The 25,019-nt window shown below is 34.6% G+C and overlaps 1 protein-coding gene across 2 annotated transcripts in view; it reads left to right on the top strand.

Annotated features, from left to right (window-relative positions):
* The window catches only part of LOC138333212 (opioid-binding protein/cell adhesion molecule-like), a 140,297-nt gene that overhangs the window by 68,169 nt on the left and 47,109 nt on the right, over nt 1-25,019 (top strand). The window lies entirely within an intron of this gene.

Here is a 25,019-nt window from a genome sequence, read left to right as displayed (position 1 = left end):
CCGCTGACAGATGACATTTCTCTTATACAAATATAGGTATGATGCCAGGCTCTGCTAATTTGCCATTTTGATGTATATTCGTGCGGTTTCTCCAGAGGGATTTATTTTATGGTGTAAGACTGATCTAGGAGTGAGGTAATATATCCACTGACAGAAGTCGTACCATTAAACCGTCAGCTTTCATCGGAAATCTATCGAATCATTATCTATGGGTTTAGCGTTCTTTTGGTATGCTATAGAAATTGATCAGTGTTCAAAACATTTAATTTGGCTTCGTCAACTAATAGTATGAGCATATTCGTTTGTAGGTTATTCAATAACATCTTTGGAGCCAAAATGTGAAACAAAATCACAATTATTCGCGTGATCATAATTTTTTTAATATGATTTTAAAAATTTAAATTCGACAGAATGAAGCTTACTACTATTCATCTTCCTGTTAAAATACAAGTTTTCCAAATAAGGGTCCACATAATCGGCAAAATTGACAGCTTTCTATTTTTTTTTATCTCAGAGATTAACATATTTCATGATTCGATGATGTGAGCATATGTTTGCATGTATAATTCACGGGATGCGTTTATTGAATAACTACTTTAAAGATACAACTATATGGAACACCATAGCTGTCTCGTATGGTTCAGATATATTATATGAATTTGTGTTTGCATTAAATTTTATGATTTGATTTCATTAACATATGGTATCATAGACAACTATGTCGTTCCATACAACTACGTTAAAAGTTAATTTTTTTTTTGAATTGTAGATATCAAAGTCATGACTTTCCTGACGTAACGTGCATACAATGTCGTCATAAATGCCATGATTACTGGATTACAGGTTATGTTAATTATATGATAAAATGCCATTTCTACTTTTCACCATTATGAAATGGTCAATTCAATAATCCTAGAATCTAACACCACTACATGTACAATGTTCGCTCTTCTTTGATGCATTCTACATTCCTCTCATGAAAAGTTTGTGTTTGTATTTTATTTCCCATCTGACGCCTCATGCGGTGGACATCTTATCCCGTCCTTCATTCTGGATGGTTTTAGTTTCTGTTCCCGAATACAAGTTTGCTTTATAGGATGCCTTCTTTTCTTTTCATTGATCTTGATAGCTATTGCTATAGCTATTTTATTTATAATGAAATTGTTAGCAATATGGACCAGGGTAAGGAACTTCGATTTATTTTTTGTGATATAAGTAAAGCTTTTGACAGAGTATGGCATAAAGGTCTTTTACATAAACTCCAGATGTATGGAATAAATGGAAATTTACTTCTATGGTTCGACAATTACCTATCTGATAGATTACAAAGAGTGACCACAGAAGGCTACTATTCACAGTTCAAGGTTGTAAATGCTGGGGTACCCCAGGGATCAGTACTCGGGCCTCTTCTTTTCCTCCTCTACATCAACGATATCACTGATAATCTTTCAACTAATATCAAACTTTTTGCAGATGACACCTCCTTGTACGTAATTATAGATGAAAACCCAGCACAAGCAGCTCAAGCACTAACAACTGACCTCTCTAACATTAGTGAATGGGCAAAAACATGGGACATCAAATTTAACCCTAACAAAACTAAATCAGTACTATTTTCCAGAAAACATAACAAAAACAGCCCCCCAATAAACTTCCAAAACAATCAAATTACTGACACATCTGAACACAAACACTTAGGGCTTACACTAAAGGACGATGCATCATGGAAACAACATATCCTTAACATATATGAAAAAGCATACAGTAGATTAAACATTCTTCGTTACATTAAAAATAAAGTAAATCGTCAGTCATTAATTAAAATTTACACAGCATTTATTAGGCCAATCTTAGAATACGCAGATATAATATGGGATAATTGCACGCAACAATCAAAAGACCTTTTAGAATCTGTCCAATTAGAAGCAGCCAGAATTATTACAGGACTTAGGTCTGGAACATCTCACAATAAACTTTATACAGAACTTGGATGGGAAACACTATCAGTAAGAAGACACAAACACAAACTAATAATGATGTACAAAATAATGCATGGCCTATCACCACAATACTTACAAGATATCCTAAATCCTTTCAATAACATTAACAATCAAAACAATAATGGCTATGCTCTCAGACAAACAAGAATATTTAATCCACCAATATGCAGAACTAATAATTATTTTGATAGTTTCATCCCACTAATGTGTCGCACTATAAACACTTCTGATAACAATCTCTTTAACTCTCCTTCTCTCTCAGCCTTTAAACACCAACTTAATAAAGATGTCCCAGTTGAAATTGAATCGACCAAAATTTTTAAAACAGAAGGTGATAGAAGAGCTAATATTATTCTTTGTCAACTTAGAAATTTGTGTAGTAATCTTAATTCCCACCTATATACTATCTGATGTTACATCTTGTGCTTGTTCTTTTGAAAATGAAACTATATCCACTATTTCCTCGAATGTCCTTTATATGACCAACATAGACTTTCCCTGTTCACCTCCATTAGTAGTTATGCAAATCATAACCATATTGATATCAATATTCTTCTACAAGGCTGTCCTGACTGTGATAAAACTATAAACAGACAGTTACTTCACGATGTCCACCTATATATAGGTAAATCTAGACGTTTTAATCTCTATATGATTTAAATTAGCCATGACATAAGTTTTTGACATAAGTTTTTGAAATAAGCTTTTGAAATTTTAAGATTCCCTTAAAAAAAAAAAAAAAAAAAAAAACACAACATTTGAATAACGTTGTATAAATTCTACTCTAATTATCCTCTGATAAAGATATACTTGGAGTTTTTTGTTGAGCATGGTTGTTTCAATACGGTTACTTTGTTTTATTCTATATACAACATACACTTATCTTATTAAAAGAATATACATGTATATTTTCAATTATTTTCAGGAAATTTAACAGTATTGAGAGCAATGACAAGTGTATATATATACACATGGACTGTTGGTCATTGTCTGTCAATATCTGAGTAACATTTGGTCTAATTAGTAATATAACATGTTCTTGTAACAATAATAATAGCTGTATTTGTATTATGTGTGTTGTGTGAATGGAGTATGCAAAAGAGTTATCTCCCTTTATCTGTTGTAAAATTTCATTTCAAAACTTAAATATAAAATCTATAATTGATGTAAGTTTAAACTATTACTTTTGCCACCATTGGAGAGAATTTATATAGGCTTTGCCTGTTATTTAATCCATTTGACCTGTAACATCTTTGTCAATAAAATTTGTTGAAATGAAAAATTGATAGCTATTGGGTCAAGAACCATATCCCATTAGGGGCTCCTCTATTCAAATACCATTGTACACAATCATTCTCTGACTCTTTCCCTTTGAGCGCCTCATATTATCATAACTTTCAATATTCTCACCCTTTTCCTAGGGTTCATGTACATTATGTACCTCTCATACCAGACAATCGTTTTGAAACCCGAATGTAGGGCCTACGTTTAATGTATCCAAAAATGTGCTTTTGTGTCTCTCACATCCATGTTACCATTGTGTGCCGTACATGCTCACGTTCCTTGCGTGTTTCGTACATCTGAGCAACTGTTTTGCGCCCCAACCCCTATAATCGGCCAATTTGGTGCCTCCAACATCTGAGCTACTGTTGTACACCCTAACCGCAATATTCACTGTTCGTTCCCCTTTGGTGTTCCCACCATCTGAGCTATTAATTTATGTGCACCCCCAACCCATATCTGTGCTCCCCTTGGTGCCTCACACATCTGAGCTACTGTTGTGCGCCCCATCCCCTATGTTCGGTCCCCATAGGCGCCCCTTCCCTGATCATAGACGTTGTGACTGTGTAATCCGTTTCCTTGATCACCCAGGAGTGATCATATGGCGACTGCCACTCAATCATATTAGTGACAATCGAATGGTGTCTTTATCTAATGCTTCATACCGCTCAACAGTCACGTCTTGACAAATTTCAGACACAAATATTATAGGATACAATTACGGATTGTTAAGAACAAGGTAATTGTAAAGCCAATAAACATTGTTCCCGACATAGAGCTTACTTGTGAAACGTGCCATCGCAGCACACCTAATGTGTCTTGTGCCTTCCTATTCCAGATAGGAATACTAACTCATATACATTAATGACTGTATTATATAACAAACAGCAGAGAAACGCGTTATTGTTTAAACAATAAATATCATTATGACTCTAATATGCATCGCTCGTATACTGTCTACTGCCGCCCGTGTTGTTCACAAAGAGATAAAATGTTTTCTTACACGATGCAATCAGTTGCGCTTACAAGGATGTGTGAAGCTTTCCATTAAGAGCGAGTCGTGATTAAGGAGTAGCGCTCTCGTTAAAACATGTTATCTTTGATGGACATCTCGGTATACTATATATCTTAAGAGTCTTCCCCGTACACTATCCATTACCCTAATTTTGCAGGACAAATTACATTTGTAATCTCGGATGAGTTAACGGAGATTTCGTATTATGTACAAGATGTGCTTGATTCGTGTCGGTTCCCAAAAGCGTTTAGTATCGACACTCCGCTTTAACTTCATTGTCTACGGATCCGGTTCGTCCGAACACCCTTTCTAATATTAAGTAAACTTTGTTATTTCCGCTTTTGTATACCTGGCAGTATTCTATCAATTCTAACTCAGTTTGAAACTGTTCGATAATTACCGTTCAGATGATGCATGTTTTTACGACAAACTTTATTATTCACGCTAAGCATGGCTGTATGATCTTTGGTGTCCTGAATATAACGATTAGCGGATCTGTGACGTTGGGTTATAGGTATACCCTCATTATTGAGGTTTTGTTTACAAATCATGTAATAATTTTATAAACGCAATTAAGCATACATGTATATGACGCTTTTAATACTGATGAAAATATATATAAGAACATTATGAATTTAATATAGTGAAAGCTTGAAAGCTTTGACACTCTTAGCATATAAAAACTCGCAATTTTGTATTTAGAAAAAAAAAATCTGTCGTGCTTTGGCTGTAACTGAATCCTTGCACAAATTTGTGGTCGCTTAGAAGTATGTGGCGATGTTAATTTGCAAATTACAATAATATTTTTTTATAATATATATATACATCATCATTCTCCATTTGAATTTGACTTTATTTGGAAAGCCTTACATATCAATGTATGATAATTTTATTTCATTTAGATGACGCCATTGCATAAATAAGAAGCTTTCAAACATGCAATCTGCATCAACCAAGATTTAGTTATTGGTATTGTTAGTATAAAACTCATCTGCAGAATTATTTGTATGTGACATCCTACATTTTTCTTTGTATTTAAATACATAACTAATTTCCTCAAACATCTTCTTATGGTAGCGCCATTCTACAATACCACAGTAATTCACCTCAAAATGACTCTCTTCTTAACACATAAACACATCATAAAAACTATTTTTCAATGAGGTTTCATCAATCAATGGCTCAATTCTTTGGATGGTCATACAATGTGGTACAAAACCAACCATGAAATCGCGAAGATTGATGTTTAGAATATCTAGGACAAATATCGTTTGTTGCAGTAGCAAAACCTTATTATTCATAGTTATGTGAGTTTGTAAGGTATTTATAATTCACGGTGTCTCCTAACGATTCACTGTGCAGCCTTGACACCATCATTTCTCATGTGTAAGACAGTTAACAGACACTAATTACTTCCCAACACTATCGAGAAAAAGACCGTCGGTAAAATATGGCATTTGATGAAAGCAAAAATCTTGATATTAAAGCAAATGAGCGGAAATGTGGAGTTATCATTTTCAAACGAGATAATATTTCTGTTACTTGGACACAAGAGAGATTTCTAATGTATTAAGTCCAAATGTTCAGATCGTCTTATTACTTAAGGATATTAAAAAGATCTGCCCTGCATGTATGGCGTTAGAATTGTACCTGCTGCCCCTATTTCATGATCATAAAAGGCGACTAAATTTATGATCTTATCTTTTATTTCTTCCTAAATTACTTAATTCTTCCTAAAGTCTCCCATAACACCACCTCACGTTTGGCCTTTGTTTGAGCGCTCGCCCCTGTGAGGAAGGATCAGGGTTCTGATCCCTAGCCGAGACACACCAAAGTCTATAACAGTGGTTGTTTCTGTTCCGGCTTAGCGATCAGCATAACTGGAATGGGACGACTGGTTGGCCCGTTGTCAGTATAATGTGACCGGGTGCGATGTGTTGCTTGGTGTCTTCGGCGGCATGCTTCAGAGATAAAGCACTATACAAAGGGCAACAGTTCCACTATACAAGAAGTCACAACATTAATATACCGCAGTCTCACAAAACACGCACCTCGCACACCATGCATGAAGCTGTTTTTTTTTTAAATGAATAGGCCATTTTGTTTAAAGATGGTCTTTTTGATATTTGATTGTTTATGAAATATTGATGATATACGAAGACAGTATATTTGTGACATCTATAAATAAAAATTAGCAAAATATACACAGAATTTACTGTCTTGTGAAATGTAATGCGCTCTTCATATTTGACATTATGTCTTTTTTATTTATTCTTTTCGACGATTCCGGTTGGATTGATATTTTTTATAAAAAATATTCTGTTGGTTTGAATGTCCTTAAATAACGGCTGAATTATTGTGAAGTGATGCATATAGGACTTTATCATGTACCAATATTTGTAAACACCGAAATCCTACCCAAAATGAGAACTGTTAACATTCGTTCTGTCGAAATAAAATATCAGAGTAATCCGAAATAGGCTACTAACGAGGAAAAAAAACCTTAAGCACTCCACATTAACGGTGTAGTACCTCGCTTCTGCTGACTATTTCCTATCGCGTTTTAAGGCTTTTTGTAATAAATATTGTACTAGTGTTGACTTGTTGAAAGTCTTAATGGGCCTTTTCTGGGCAATATGTTGTCTGAAAATCCCCATCTGAGAGTTAGGCTACCTAGCACCTAGGGCGTTAACGTTGTTTTTAATATTCACATTATCGTGACAATTACTGATTTTTTTTATCTTTCCTTAAGTCTTTATTAGCATCGCCTAAGAAAAAAGACACTTGGTGATGTGTGCTGGTCAAGACTAATCAAAATGGCTAGTTGTCGTTCCTACATAGTGATATGTATACAAGGGAAAGCTAATGTCACTAAGAAGTTGATCGGTGCCTTTGGCAGTATAATTTAGCGAGTAGCAAAGTTAGCGCTTTCGCAAAAGGACACAAAGCGAATATGCTGTTATTTCCGAAAACACATTTAAGTGTTATAATGCTGTATATCATCTCTGGTAAGACAGTGAAAGCTGCTGTGCAAGTCCAGAGGCAAGCATACCTCAAATTACATTTTAGGAAAACAGCGAATTTTCATAAACATAATTCATGTTTTGTAAACATGATATCGATATTACGTATAAGGGAATAACAAGTGAGTCAGACAAGCCTACCAAACACACATGTTTCGAACAGCGTTCAGAATTAGTGACCTTTTCCACGTTATCTGTCTGTGACATTAAACTTCATGTTAAAAGTTACCATAATCGCTAAAATGTAGCAGGAAGTCGATGTCAGATGTTGCGGGTTGTGGTCAGGCATCAGGATTTGTAAAATATACGTCTGAAGTATATTCCTCAGGGGAATAGTGGCTTCTTTTCTAATATTCACGTTCGCGACATCATATTTATCAACATTTGAGATTCCCCGATTAGAATAGGTGACATAGAGAAGAGATATTGTCATGTTAGTCCTTTAAATAATAATTAATAGTCAGTTAAATTACACACATAGTGTTGAAGTCACTTATCGAAGCAACAGTTTTTCTTTTCACATGTAACTTGCTCAGCTGTTTTAATATTGAGAAACCCGTGTAAAATGATGAAACGTTTACTGTCATCATAATAAATATAACGATCAATAGTTGTTTATGTAACGTGATGGTAAGTAGACCCATCTAAAGATTGGAAATACACTGAGAAAAGATGGATATAAAACTGAATTGTAAAAGTATGACATCGTTGTAGATCAGTTTAGTGACGAAGCGGTTGTGAATGCTATAACAGATTAGGTTAGGCATATAAAATATATATGTATCCATATATCACCATCAGATAATGTCCCTTATGCCATAGCAACGAATCTTTGTTGAATTATCCTGGTTCCGTTATAAAGTTAGCGGGGTAAACTGAATTACCAACACTTCCCTGAGCTAATTGTTCACAATAACAATTATTGTTGTAGGCTTTGATGAGTTTTAAATTATATAAAATTCACATTTATTTTAAAATATGCTTTTGTAAAATTTAGCTAAGAGAATTCGTTTGTCATCAGTACAGCAAGACAAAGGAGGATAACTCTCACAGATCGTTTGATTTTATGAAATTCAAAATTCTTATCAACACGAAAAGCTATCCTGTATTGATCGTGTATAAGCTATGGACACAGTACTCTGTACTTAGTCAGGCTTGAACAAATCCAATGTACAAAGCTAACTTTGAGACATATCACTACAATATAACTAAGAATAATCCGATTCTTTTATTTGTAAAGTTTTTTTCTTACACTGACCGTAGTTGATCGAACAATTGAAACTATTGGTTAGTATATTGTAGTTTGTTGTGATTATGCGAAAATAGTCGGTAATATCAAAAATATTGTATTTGTGTACATAATACATGTTAAAGCAAACCTATTAACATGCGCATTTAAATTTCGGTATACTGTCTAACTGTTAGACGACAGTACAGTACACATACTTTCTTTGCATATACATCTGTTTTTACCTTTAATAAGTATCAGAACTCCATGTAACAAGTTCAGTTATCATATTGCGCGATAAATCAATTAATTTTTGATGGACAAAACGCTGAAATCTTCAATTTTATGTTGGTAATGTAATAGTATGTTGGGAACAAATGTATTTTAAGATAATATTTCTTACTTACTAAAGTGTTTTGTACTCTAAGCTTTTAATTATATTTATTGAAAATGATATTCTTTTTAATAGATATAACTTTTAAATTGAAACATTGCCTTATGACACATATTTTAGAACATATAATATGATATATAAAATAAACCAATTATGATTGCGATGTTGGCGAGTCTCAATCGAAAATTGATTTTAATGTTGAGGAAACATACCTCTAAAGCATATGCTTTATTTAGAAACTAGTTTGACAGATATGTCACAATATTTAATACTATTACGTTTATCATATCACTGTTATTTTATCAGCCGACAGTGAACGTGCAAATTTGTTTTTGCTTTGGTACATAAAGTCACACATTGGCGCTATAGTAGATCAAGCTATATGTGTCGAGACCATTAGCGCCTGTGTCTTTTATCCACTTTGTTCGGCAATAAACGTTACGATACCTTCACACAGATTGGAAATCTATAAGATAGCGCCCATGTCGTCACAATTCAAACAGCCCGAGCTTTCAAGGAACATCAGTGAAAGCACCTTAACTGAACGTTAGGGGTCTGAAACAGAACAAGCAATAATGCCTTGTTGAAAAGTTTGATGGAAACATCGACGTCGTATGTTGATAGAAATAAATGACAAAGCTGAGTGGAATTTTATCAGCGCCGGCTTGTTAGGCACCCGGGTCTGGTGGAAACTTCACCAGGTAATTGTTTTAAGAAGACAGCTGCATTTGTTGTGGTTTGTCAGAGAAAGTTTAAACAGTCGAGATGTACTTTGTGCTTTTAAACTGATAGCATGCTTAAAAGACATGGGAAAGCGGTAGCCATGTCTCTCTTATGTCCATTGCCTTTCCGTAAAATCGTGTTTACCACTGGATAAAAACAAACGTTTTAGTTTTCGAAAGGTCCCCAAAATCTTTTATTAAACTTGAATGTCGTTTTGTATGGGAAACATTGTTCAAAGACCGCAATTTTTTCCTATTTTTGATATAATTCGGAAATCAAACTGCATGGCATTTCACCATATCCTTGAACTTAATAATCAGATATTGAGGAACCTGTTTCCGGAAAATATAATTAATGTCCAACGAATAAAACATCAAAATATCTTAAGAATTGTACCTGCTGCCCCTATTGCATGATCGTAAAAGGCGACTAAATTTAGGATCTTATATTTTCTCTTCTTCCTAACTGACTTTATCCTTCCTAATGCCTCCCTTGGCACCGCCTCACTTTTGGCCTTGAGTTGAGCGTTCGCCCCTGTGAGGAAGGCTCTAGGTTCTGTCCCCTGGCCGAGACACACCAAAGTCTATAAAAGTGGTAGTTTCTGCTCCTGCTTAGCGCTCAGCATACAGGGAGTGGGACGACTGGTTCGCCCGTTGTCAGTATAATGTGACCGGGTGGGGTGTGTTGCTTGGTGTCTTCGGCGGCATGCTTCAGTGATATAGCACTATAAAAAGGGCAAAAGTTCCACTATACAAGAAGACACTACATGAATATACCGCAGACTCCCAAAACATGCACCTCGCACAACATACACGCAACACACAGCATACATGGGAGGCCGTCCTTACATGACCCTAGCTGTTAATAGGACGTTAATTAATCAAACAAACAAATTGCGAGTATGAAAATTACATAGATCACTATAATGGTTTGTAGTCCCATTGTAGCACATAGCCCTGATTAATATTAAGATTAATTATAACTTAGCCCCATTTTGTATATGATTAATGTTTTTACCGACTTGCATGTACCTGGGTCTATTATGCTTCAAGATTAACATGATAATAATGTGTGTTAAGCCTTATTCTGTTTTCCTCCTGTTTGGTTTATACATGTAGATTGGCACATTTTAAAGGACTTTGTTAATGTTGAAAAAAATAGTATGCATGAAATTTTAACCAAGACTATTGTTATAATCTTACATGTATCTACACCAAGTTGAAAATATTTAATGCAGTAGAAAGAGAAGAGTGCATCACATTGATTTGGCAGAAAATTTAGATAAAAAAAATTTCGCGATAATAATATATAGGGGCTGCTTTATTGAATTTATTTCACACAGTTATCCAGATAAATGACTCTAATCAAACTAATTAGCAAAATTACACCCGCGTAATACTCCTCGTTAATTTAACTAAGCCTGTAAACAGAGTATCTAACGAATATGAATGAAAATCGGGGTACCGCAATATAATGCATATATCAATAATTTATAGTTCTGTTTTATTTTATTGTTTTTTTCCGCTTATTTTGTGACGCATTCGGTTTTTGTACTTGAGCTTGCTCTTTCTGTCCAGAAATAATGAATCAATATATTTAGAGCACCAGGTAATTGGTTTAAGAAGACAGCTGCATTTGTTGTGGTTTGTCAGAGAAAGTTTAAACAGTCGAGATGGATTTAGTATCAAGATCGTGTTATAAAAATGAATGAATAAATAAAACTTTTTCCCTCACAAGGTTTAAGCAATTCAATTGATTGTCGCCAACATGAGGATTGTCTTACTGAAAAAGAAGGGGTGATGGCCACGACTAACACTTTCTTCTCCTTGTAATTGTTATTGCTATAAACGCTGTGGTTCTCCCTCGTAGTAATTAAATCGAATTACCCACTTGACGGTCATTCAGAGCAGAGTTATGTTAGTAAGTTACTGGTTGTCACCAAATGTCTTACATGTACACTTTAACTTTCCTATAAATACATGTAGGTAAGCTCAGTGGGAGCATGGAGTAGAAATGCACTCAATATTTGTTTTTGTTTAAAAAACATCATATTTAAATTTTTTTTTCTTGCTACATTATATATGTTGTATCTATATGCATCTATCTTATTTATATTGTTTTAATGTTCCCATTGTTGTTACAGTATAACTAGTTCTAGTTTTGAAAAGGAAACTGTGCATCTGCCATACACAGTTATTTCCTGAAATCGTAAATATTGGGGAAGCATGAACTAGATGTAGGATATGAAAAAAATGAATTACCTAATCAGGAACATAGACACCGAATCGGGAACAGTGACAACGCCTTTAATTATACCTCAAGTGGGAATCCTGCATTCTGATTGGTCGAGAGATATTTGCACTATTTTACACTATCACACGACAGGTAACATTAGAACAATAGGAAACAATAGACACGTTCGTAGCAACACCCTAGCAACGGGTGATAGTGTATTTTTGACAGTGCAAAATATTAACCGCCCGAAAAAGATGCGCACTCGTTTCTTTTTCCGACGCCATCTTTGTTTTTTGAAGCGACACTTCAAAATTTATCTGGAGCTATTTAGTAATAGTTTTACCAAATTAGTTTGATTATCAATATATTTTTTTTTCAAATTAAGGATGGAGCTTTCCGTTTACTTTCGCTTGCCGTCCAAACGCTATATGTTGGTTATATGAACCCGTCGGTGATTAGGTGAACGGAAAACATGCGATTTCAAGCGTCTTCGTGACATTGCTAATGTTGTAAACAGACGACGGGACGAAACCAAAATTCATCGAGATTGACAAAAACTTTAAGATCTTAACAAACGCAGGAGACAAGACAACAAGAATTTTCACTAAATGTTTTTTGTGAGTATTCTTTTTTTATAATGCAATGATAGTTAACGCTACTGAGTTGAAGTTGATATGCTATTTTACTGCCGACGTTGACTGTTCGACTTTTGCTAAAATCAGTTAAAATGTTTCAATAGATTGCAAATACTTGAAAACTAGTTTTGTTTTTAGACTTTTGGTATAAAAAAATAAATACTACCTGCATTAGAGGGTGACAGTGCCTAGTGTCACCCTCTAATGCAGGTAGTATTTATATAATGTTCCGTTTGTGTTTTTGAATCGTGAACTTTTTGATGCAATTTTTTTTAGGTTTGAGGTTTGTTTGGAGTCATGCTTTCCCACTTTTGGCAGACGATCCCATAGAGGGAAGCAGCTGGTAGAAGGCAAACGGACACTGGTCAGTGGTCAGTTCATCAGAATGACCAATATCTTATACAGTACACATAATTAGTCTGGCCGCTCACGACAGGTGTTAATCCCGAAACTGGCAAGTAAAATTACTTGCGAGTTAGAGAGAGTTTATTGATTCGGGACGGATTGTGACGTGCGTCATTACTTATGGTGGAGTATATATGAGATACGTCAACTAACAGACGTTGTTTAATCTATAGCCATTTTCCTGCTTGTATGGGGCTACATGTACATCCATGGTGACCTATTGACCTTGATTTACTTTGCTGAATGATTAGAAGGAAATGTTTTATTCCAATCCTTTACACGTATTAAAAAAATGATAAAATTGGGTGAATAATAACAAAGGTTGAAAGAAAATCACACAAAATAAATACAAATAAACAAAGATGACAGTAACATCGAACCGAAGAAAATTATTGCATTCGTTGTTAGGCATAGAATGTAGCTAGTCTGATGTAAAGATAATACACAAATAGCTAACATTAGGACCATTAGAAAGACCTTTCGTGAATGCAATGTATTGTATAACTGAAATAAGTGTTTTTTGTGAGGCTGCAAAATGTTCATGTTGTGTCTACAATGAAATATAAAGGTACTCTTGTCCATTTCGTAATGTAATTTCTTTACATACCATGGCGTGCCTTCGCAAGAGGATAAAAAGAGACAAGAATGAGGAAAAAGGAAACGTTAACATGATGAGTGTCAGTAAGAAAGACGAGAAAAAATAAGATTCTAAATTAAGTCGCCTTTATAATAGAAGCGATTTTAGAAGAAATAAATAAAGTTAATGCCTGCATTAACAGCAACTTTAAGTTTACTGAAAGTAGCACACACATTGAAGTAAAAACCATTTAAAAGGATAAAGCGATATATAACAAATCGGAAAAAGTAATGAACAATGCACAAAATACTGTTACTAGATACCGACGATTTTTCATCCATCGAAAATACGCATGCGTCATTATTGAATAAACACACGTATGACCGAGACACCGAGTCACATTATATTATGCTCTTAATTGCTTTATCAAATAGTATGGAATCAGATTCGAGGTACAGCGATGCCAGGCTATAATCTTGGTGGTAGTTTTTTGCCTTTTAATTGCCATGAAAGATGCGAGGTATAAACAATTACGGTGTGTCATAGACAATCAATTGAGATGTCGAGGAAGTGATGTAGCTTTTACGGAATCTGCATTTCCACATTGATCGTCGTCTCAATTTCTATTCGACATCTGTAAGCAATTTGGGTAATTAAACAAAACATAAATATGCTTTTAAAACGCCCCAATGCAAAAAACGTGATTAATATTGAATGTAACATCTGTAATCTTGTCCTCACAGGAAAGACAATGGAGAGAATACCAAAACAAAAATGTTATCGAAAACGTAGAAAACATCTGTCACCATGCAACATTTTACTATACTGCTGAAAAGGTGTAAAAGTTGTGTTCGTAGCCCCCATTCTGTGATAGTAAAACTATGTTGAACGTGCTCTTTAGATCATAAATGACTTCCCTCTACCTTTTGATACAGTCTCAGTTTTGCCACGGAAGACTCCGATATGTGTCTTGGTCGAGACATTCCATAGTCTATAATGTAACAATAGTCAGTGTAGTCAAACATGTCTGTAAAGACTTCCCAAGGAACCAAGACAAGTGCCTTTTATAGCCAAAGGTTTTTTCATGTGGCAAATTGTTTTGAAATTGACAACGTGGCATGTTTCAAAGATATAGCACTATAAAATGGGCAAGTGTTCCATTATTATAAGGAAATGCAACAAGAATATGCTACAGATGATCACACACAACAGTACATACAGAGGAGGCTGTCCTTAACTGTTGGAACGACGTAAGCCTGACCAGCTAACCAGATCAGGCTTACTAGCATGATATTCAGACGTACTAAAATCTCACACTCGTATGTTTGCATATTGGAATCTTACATTCGGGACTGCGAACGTAAAACAATCTTTACTCCTACGTTTTGTAATAAATGTTTTCAAAACTACAAAGAAAAGAAATCTGCATATGTCAGAATAAGGTACCAGCACGCACCTTCGCCCGCCCCACCATCCTCCCTCTCAAGCCGCTGACTCATGTCTCTAGCTATATCACCACCTCCGAGACCAATAGCTGGTAAACATGCCCATTGGAGATACATACTGACTAGCACATTACTGTTTTGACACGTCCATACCGTCGACATCCATAGCATTAGTTAAACAAGTGTTGTAAGCGAATCTCCCAAACAGATACTGGTGGTGCGGTTTATTTCAATTCGTAACAGTGCACACAAGGAGGAATCCTTTGGTCACACTTTCAATAAAACAATTTATGTCGTCAAGAGGTTGTGGGTATTATCGGTTAAAGTGTTTATTTTAATCATATAGTTAACATTGCATTAAAATACGTTCTGTTAACCAACTTATAAGATTGGATTAAATTTTTCGGGCGATCAGAATTCATGAAAATAAATCGTCCAAACAAATTCCGACTTGTGTGTATGGTTGACTACAGTATGCTTCAGCGAGGTAGGGCTATAAAATGGACAGAAGTGTCGTTTGACTTACACAAGAAATAAAAATAAAAATAAAATGTTGATCAAAATTGTATCAACAAAAATTGTAAATTTATTTCATGGTTTCATGAATCATGTTTGTGAACATTCATTTGTATTCTGTATAAGAATATAGGAGTATTAGACGTACCCTACCTCAGTGTTTACGGAAAGTATCGAAGTCTCACGTTAGTGCTTCTAAGGTAATGTTTCATTGAGAAAAGCCATATACGTGTATAGGATTTTAGATCGCTACAGTAATACTAGCCTACAATAATAATAGCAAACAATGTCTTCTGCAGCTCTAGCCTGATATTATCCTCGGCTATGATTGATTGGCATGGATCAAACCCTCAATCTCGGTCAGACAAAGTCTTCATCTCCTTCATTTGCACGTCGCCCCGGTAGTATTAGGTGCAGGTACAGCCGGTGTGTAGGGAAATATTGACCCCCGTGATAAAGGTGGCTATAATGTATTGGGTCTCTTAAGTCTTCTACATGATCCGTATTACTTATCCTCGCCGAGTGCATCATAACTGAAGTACTTGGCGTCCCGACCCGGGTGAATTAGATGTTACATGGGGACTTATGCCCGGAGTGTCATGGTTAAGGGTGGATGATATTTGAAAACTGAGATCGTCTATGGCTACTTGGGCGGACAAGACGACAGACATCGTGTCAATTAGTAATGATTCAGGAGCTTCCAGCACAGTATTGTTGTGATCATTGATATTGCATGCGAAGAAAATATTTCTTTTTCTGCTCCTCAAGGCTAAAGAAGGCCCTATCGATTCTGGTTTGAAGGACATAACAGTTAATGCTGACATGTCTTACGTGTTGTTTATATACAAGAAGAGTTTGTCCCCTGAGCGTAATTAAACGATTGATTTACACTTACGTTGTGTGTTTCAATAGCTTACTCACCAAGTATACACCAGGTAATGCGAACCACAGATAAATATATATCTATTGTCACTCAATCTCTATTTCTTCGAGGGTATGCACCTAAACTTTACGACATAATGTATAACAAAGAGGAGATATACTCTGTAGATATATAATATATGCTAATCATCTTTATCAATCGTACATGAACATAAATTAAACGCATGATCGTCTTCACATTATCTTTATACCTGGTATCTGTTAAATGTAGTGATGCTTTGTAATAGAACGAAAACTAAGACAATGAATATTCCACATAACCTCTAGTCCGTCCCGATATGACTTGTCACTAATTTACAAAAGACATACAACGTTAAGAGTATCGTTCTGTTTGGATTTGTCTGGGGCATACAAATGTTTGTAATTTAGGACCTGTCTGTCATGTCTTTCTAGATCTCGTCTGTGATAGTATTGGAACCATACACACACATGTGTTATTCTAGTCCTCGTCTGTGATTGTATGGGAACCATACACACACGTGTCCTTCCATGTCTCGTCTGTGATGATAGGGCCACCATACAAATATATGTCAGTCTAGGGCTTGTCTGTGAGGTTGTGGGAAGCAAACAAATATTTGTCATTCAAAGGCTTGTCTGTGATGTTATTGGAATCATACAACTATTTGTAATTCTAGGGCTTGTCTGTGATGTTATGGGAACCATACAAATTATGGGCACCATACAATATTTGTCATCCAAGAGCTTGTCTGTGATGTTATGGGCACCATACAATATTTGTCATTCAAGGGCTTGTTTGTGTTGTTAGGGTAACCATACAAATATATGTCATTCTAGGACTTGTCTGTGATGCTATGGACACCATACAAGTATTTGCCATTCTAAGACTTGTTCCTGATGTTATGAATAACATACAAGTGTCTATCATTCTAGGACTCGTCAGTGATGTCAGTGGCATATAAAGTAGCCGTTCTGATATTTTACACTGAAACCAGCAAAAAATCACACATATTGAGGCAAGCAAACAGTATTTTACAGCTTTTTATATAGCAATCAATAGGTGTGAGATTCAAGACTAACTTTTTGTCTCACCAGCAATGTCAATGGAGCAATTGAAAGCAAAGTTAAGTGAGGGATTGTTAATTTGTCCTGTTCTGGTATTGATTACCTATGGGAGAGATAGGTGAGATAAAAGAGTTCAGCTAGAAACAGTTTTGAAACAAACGATTGTTTTCCCATAACAGTGACATGGTTGAGTTCAAAAGTGGAAAGACAAATGTGAGAAATGTACATGTATACTCTGGTTAGTCTTGTGAAATTGTCGATTGCTATTTTAACGATCAATTTATGTTTTATGTTAGGAGATCAGCTTTTCAATGACAAGGGAAGCAACTCGAACATAACTCGTAAACCCAGCGGATTAATAGATGGGTTGGTCTGATACTGAGATACAGTGTCATCTGTTTTACTTCAAAAGTAAATAATAAACCTTACTTAACCATAATTGAATAACAAAATCATTATTTAAGAAATATATATAACAAAAACAACCTCACAACTCCGTTAGCTATTTTTTATTTAAGAAAACATGAATGATAAAAGACAAATAAAAATAAATAAGAGACTGATAAAATCATTAGTTAAAGGGTCAGTTCTACAAAAGTGTAAATTACATTTCAGGATAAATTGTTATTGTTGTGAAAATGTTTTTTATTAATGAAGAATAGACGGATTGAACGTCCGTATGACCTCCAACTTTACAATTTAATATCCTTTATTTTCAATATTTCCACGTCTGTCTGATAGTTTTTACAGTCTGTACTATAATGTAATAGAGCTCCATTGAGGAGATGTTTATAAGCTCAGTACCTAATAAAATCAAATTAAAAAGGGGATTCTAGTTTTACTCTCCCTTCAGGGTGTCGTTCAGGCCCGAGCTATTTTCTACACGCCATAAGGCCCCCTGATCAGCGACACATAATAAGACTCTTATGGAGTTATAATACCCGGAGAGACCAGCCAATCCAGTTATGTTTAATATATCTCTCCTTGATATAATTACATAAGGATTTTTCTTATATCGTGTGAAGTGAAAAGGAATTCGAGGTTTCTTCGAATATGAACATTAGCCCGAATTTCACGAAGTTTATATCAATTGAAATCAACACCTTCAACCAAATGATCAGTAGTTGTTTTTTTGTTTTATTCTTTTCAGAAGATGACTCATGGAATAAATTTTCTAAGAAATCGATGATTAATTAATTATGAACGTTGGCCACATGTTTGATGCAACATGACAATCTAAATTTTTTACCATATAAAAACACATTAAGAAGATAAAATCTTCAAACAAATGATGAAATGTTTAAATAAGTCTTAATATTATAGCATCACAAATATACTCACGTGAAACGTAGTTTGGACAGTGCGAGCTTTCTGTTGAAAGACCATTCTCACCTTAGGTTTATTGTGCAATAACGCTTTTATTCTGATTCAGGTATGTTTAACAAGGCATCGTTGTTTTTCATATTACCTTCTGGTATTGAAAACAATATCAAGATATAAATATATATGTTATTGTTTTATCATCAGATATATGAATTTAGTATACAACATTGATGTTAACTGCAGCAATTATGATATTTTTGATATATTGCCTATCCTTTATGCTTCTATAGTACCATCTAATTACCTTTTAGCTAAGACCATCTAATTACCTTTCCGTATACGGGGGTTAAATGTGTGAAGTACTCGTGTATTTTGGGAGACTGCAGATGCTCGTGAAGTATCTTTTTTGTAACAATAGAAATATTTTATATAATTATAGTTTGGTTGTTTTTTCATGCACAAAAATGTTTTTTTTTTTGTCAGTCAGAAATGCTTTAATCCACTTATATGGTAGTATGTTTAGTATGCATAATTCAATCAACCTTGGGTTTAGTATTTGATTGCAAGTCCTTTGAAAGACAAGAAAGGTTTCGCGGCATAATGAAAAATAATCATTCCTCTGCGTATTTAAAATATATAAAATTAAGTCCCTGCAAGGTGTGCGTGATTATCTTTATCTAAAACATGCATATAAACTTATGTAATTTGATAATAAACTTTATACCTATACAAAGGTCTGCACCTTGACATCCCAACTGTGATATACGAGTCAAAAGCTAATCCTATATATCCCATTTAAGTTCAGCGTTAACCTATGTCTGTTGAAAACAATATTTATCTTCCAGCTGTGATTCAACTTTCTGCACTGACAACACACTGTCTGTTACAGATCAACACTCTTTTATATGTTTCGTTTTACTATCAAAGTGGTAAACATTTTGTAAGAGAATATTATTAAAAACCCTGTACATGTTGCATATGTGTTGTATTAATATGTATATGTATATATGTTTAATAATGCTATGGAATTATACCGGTTTTGTTTTTTGGTCATTTGATGTTGATAAAACATTTTATACCAACTTATGTCTGTCGTCCTTCCGATTTCGACCCCAAAAGCGTATGGGGATGATCTACAAAGAAAAAAAGAGAACAAAAATAAATAAAAATCTAGAGGAAATCATTGATTTTATTTGTGATTATACTAATAACAATACACTAACACATTTGCACTTACCTTAGCAAAAAAATCGGTATTTAATCCTATTTCCTAGTTCCTATCCTTGCCATGAAGATATGACGTAAGAATTGCACTAATGGAGATTGTGTAAATTATGCATTTGTCTGCCTTCTTTGAATATCGTGTTGCTTCCCTTGACTTTTCTTTAACTTTTACCTGCAACTGAATGCTTTTCCCGTAAAGAATGTTGATGTGGTCCCGCTCTTAGTCTAAGGTTTAGCACAGATAGGAAAGGTAGTTGTTGCTCCAGCTAACTGGTAATCATAACTGGGGTAGCTGGTTTGCCTCTTGTCAGTGTAATATGAAGAGAGTGGTGAACTGCTCACAGTCTTCAATAACCTGCTTCAGTTAATTGATAACCATTATCACTAGTCTTGGAAGAGGATATTTCGGATACAGTAGTCTCTCAAAAAACATGAATTCACAACATGATTGTTAGCAGAATGCATGGTAGATTGAATTATTTGTTGTTAAAGGCCGTCGGATTTAAAAAAAAACCCAACAATTATCGTTTTCTATTTAGATGAATACGGAAGTAATAAATTATATAAGGATTCAATACATACATCCAAAATAACAGTTTGAATATTTCAATAATGCAAAGGATAAGTTTGAAAATAAAAAAAAATATTGGGATTAATGTCACACATATATTTTTGTGAATCAATTCGAAACACTAAATGTTTATATGTGTGTGCAGGGCAATTGAGCTGACAGGCAGATATATAACTATTCGAGTATATACTAATACCCAAGACCTGAGATAATTATCACCTAAATTTAGCCACACTCTACATATGGACGGGTAATTGCAGATTGCAGCATCCATAGATATTTTGAATCACAAGACGGAAACCATAACATGTTTTGCGAGATGAAATAAACAACTTCAATCTGTTTTATTACCGATTGGCAAGCTAACACGGTATTGATCTACTTCAGACTTTCCAGGCTTAGTGTTGGATCTTAACAAAGCAGTTTGTTTCAATTACAGGTATGTAGATATATGGAAGTAATAAGATATTCATGAATGGGTAGGTGCTAATTAGGACGATTAAAACGTCTGTTTGGGGGGGGGGTATATATATATGTTTGTATATTACCTTTTTGTCTTCGCTGGTCCTGATTGTCACACAGAAATGGTCATGTTTGTAGGATGCGTAACTACTACATCATGATTTAGAGCGAGTAGACTTAATCACCATTAAGTAGGAGACGGGACCAAACAGAATTGTCACATGCACATTGCTGTCTTTAAATGAATTTACCAGCAGACTGTATATTTTGGGAAAGTTTAGGTATCCTGTGGAGCGGTTTTAGTCGTTAAACCAGTGACGTAACACAGAAACCTTCGCCGATTATGGGCGAATTGAATGCACATATAGGTTAGCGGTAACATACCTCGACTGGAATGGATTTGTCTTTAAACAGGAAACTAGCGATTACCTAGATATTAATTTGTAAATTGCAACTGACATCTAGATTTTTATGTTGATGCGTATTTCAGTTTCTTCAACACTTACGTAGGTCACTATATAACTTCCTGTTTCACGAATGTTATGCCTCGTGCAAGGCCACGTGGAATTACCTGCAGTCGGCTATCCGTCGTCTGTTGGTCCAATTTATTTTGTTTATGGTCAGTGTCAGTTTCAATAACACACGAGCAAGGGAGTACACCACGATGACGTAATGGTTGAAGTGATTGGAATCAGGAAGAAAGAAAGTTCAAGGTCAACGAAATCTCCAGAGATGTAGAACACGTAACTGTTCATGTTAAAACGATAAATTACAAGCAGGGGAATTTCTATTTTAGAAAAAAATGTATTCATATTACTATAACTGACATGATAATAATTATCATATAATGATTTTTGTTAATATATTTCGATTATTTTTCCCATATGTCGATTAGTACATGAATAATCGATATGTTGATGGTAATTATTGTAATAACAGGTATGTTGATTGTCACCAGTAATGAAAACAGAAGAACAACATTAAATAGATAATCAACTTAATATCAATAATCATTCAGTTTTTTCGTTATTAACTTCATCACAAATTCAGATTTTCAAACCACGTTAGATTAATGCTGATTTACTCAAGATGACATATCTTAGTTGGAGGAATTACTCTAGACACGTTGTCTAAAACAACTACTATTAAAAGTATGTCTGATTTCTTAAGAATAATACACACAAGCGCGTACCTTTGAGAACAATGTTTAGCAGGTCTTGGAATATAAAACTCCAATACGCAACAATTATCGCCTCCTTTTATAGCTGAAAGAAATAAACGTCTTTTCTCAAATACATATAAAATCTATTTTAGAGTACGTTGTATGCACGTTTCTCCTTTAAAGTTGTATCGAACGTCATCACATTTGAAAGTGCAATTATAATGATCAACGCATGTATTGTGGAGAGTGCATTTAACAACTTCCTTATATGGAGCTAAATTTGGGTTCGTGATATTCCAAGGACTAGTGGTGGCAGCCTATCAGTAGAGTGTATGTAACCTAGAGATTTTGGACGCGTTCTTGACCTTGTAAAGAGTATTTTAATATGATGAATGGTTGTCTGAACTAAACATAGATCAGAAGTTGTAAGTGGCATATCGTCTCAGGGCGATAGTTGTTGGCTTCCTATCATAAGAAATTGGAGTCTCCATTTGACAGGTTTGGTTACGAATGGGTCTACAATAAATTGGAATGCTGCCATAGCAAAATAGTATTAAATAAGTAATACTACATAACGTCTGTAAAAGGAAAGCTATATTTTGTAAATATCATAGATATCCATATCTTTGTTTTGATTGTGAGCAAATCTTTGCTCCATTCCAATTAAATGTATGCTACTTGGTAACAAGGCGAAATATTGATGGCTGAACTCATTTAAATAAATCATAAACAATTTCAATTAAAAAAGTAGTGTAAAAGGGGAGGCAAGTCTCGCTTATGGACTTTACATTTCAATATTTACCGATTTTTGAAAATAAAACTTAAAAAATGAAATTACTCACTTGATAGGGTGGTTCTTAATAAGCCAAATAGCTGAACCGTTTACATTGTTATAATGACAAAACAAAGACATGTTTCTTTGTCTACTGCATTGTGATACATTACACTGACTCTAACAGTTCATGAAGTTGGATATTTTATATAGATAATTAGTTGATGTTCCCAACCATTAACAATAACGGCATTAATTAAAATTCTATCATAAATTTTAAAATGCCATTTAAAAACACCTTAACATATATATTCAGGATTACATCTGCGAGTAAATGTTTTCGTTGTGAATAATTTACTGTCTCGTAGCATTGGTATTAATTCCCTTCTGTGTTTGTAGCATGTACATTACGACCGGAAGTATCGACGCCCTCTATCGGCAAGTGACTTATATAACCATTAGAAACTTGAAACTAGGTGCAGTTAAAAAACCAGTCGTAATTTTTTGAAATGCAAAGATTATTGAGGCGAGTCGGGATTTTTTGGCCCATGGAATTTAAAGATGTTTGCCTGAGAATTTACAGATGAAACAGTCAAATCATTCCATTGATTGCGGCAGTGGTAACAAAAACATATTGTTATAATTTTTACGATGTTTTAGCAAATGTTAGGTGATGTCTCGATCGATATGAAGTAATGGTAATAAATGGCAGCCGTACGACTTACGATCTGAGTTTGTAGACAAGTGTACATATATATATAGTATACATACCCGCATAAAATATTGATTAGAAAACCGAGTGTTTCCCTGTACTGAAAAATATAAATATTACGACAAATGTCTAAGACTACGATATAAATATATGTTAGCTTACCACATAGAGTCAGCAGTCAACGTTCATATCCCCTGTTATTTTGTTATCAAACGTTAAGTAAAAGTGTTATGATATCAACGTGGATTAGATCCATAATGCATTTAGAGGTTTATTTTTATTTCTGTTAAATTGATTTTTTTTCACTGTGATGTTGCGTGATCGGATATTTTACGCCCTCTTAGACATATGTGGTATGGAGGTCAAAGTTTGTCTTCGGAAAAATAGCAATGCTATTTAACTATTCATAAATGATAGGATGTTTTTTGCCTTTTGATGACATGATGCTAAAAGCATTATGTTGCTTATATATGTTATCCATTTCCCTCTTGTTTCAGTTAACGAAAGTTGTAGACTGTTTTTAAATTTATTTTTTTGTCTTTAAGTGAATAGCTATGCAAACAAAACCATTCTAAATGCGTTCATTGGCCTTCCAAAGTCATTGCATTTCAATATGACGGTCAAGTTCTGCTTTTGTTGCCCAGTATTGACCGTTGAAATTAAGGAAAAGTCTAGTATAAATTTAGCACAGTTCTGGAAATAAAATCTTCCAATTATTTGAAAGCGAGGCCGCATTGGAATGTCAACACGAACATAACCAGCCGGGAGGACTTTTAGGATTCATATAATATATATTTATTTCTTTGCATGCAAAGCGATTTTAATGAGAACGTTAATTTTTATATTTCATAAGTAATCAAATGGCTATCTTTATTACCATTTTTACCGACTTTAGCCTTCCTTTGTCCGCCTATTCATTTTAAACAATTTAACACGGCTTGTACAATGTACCTACAGCTAGGATCTCTATTTTTTTTGTTGGCATTTAAGATGTCTTATAGCTGTTTCATACGATACACCCGTATCCTTCTGATTGCAAATCAGAAATTGCTTTACCAAGGAAAAACCTAGAAGCTGGTAATAGTGATCACATAGCTATTGGATATCAATCATCGTGGCGATGGCCAACCTATATAGAAAGTAATGGGAAAGTGTCGATATGTCTCTGACTGGGTTACATACCCAGAGACTCATAAAGAAATAATTAGATATGAAACAACAGGTCATACATCTTGACGATAAACACTTTAGCTGTGATTGTATGCGGTTTATATAGAAACTAACCTATTCCATAACGCAAAACGGTAAATAGCTAGAAACATGAGTTGGATGCAAGCCTCAGGTGTGAATG

This window comes from Argopecten irradians, chromosome 10 (assembly GCF_041381155.1).
Source record: "Argopecten irradians isolate NY chromosome 10, Ai_NY, whole genome shotgun sequence".
NCBI classification, from domain to species: domain Eukaryota; kingdom Metazoa; phylum Mollusca; class Bivalvia; order Pectinida; family Pectinidae; genus Argopecten; species Argopecten irradians.
The sequence above is the reverse complement of the archived record's forward strand: the minus strand, read 5'-3'. Positions and strand labels throughout refer to the sequence as shown.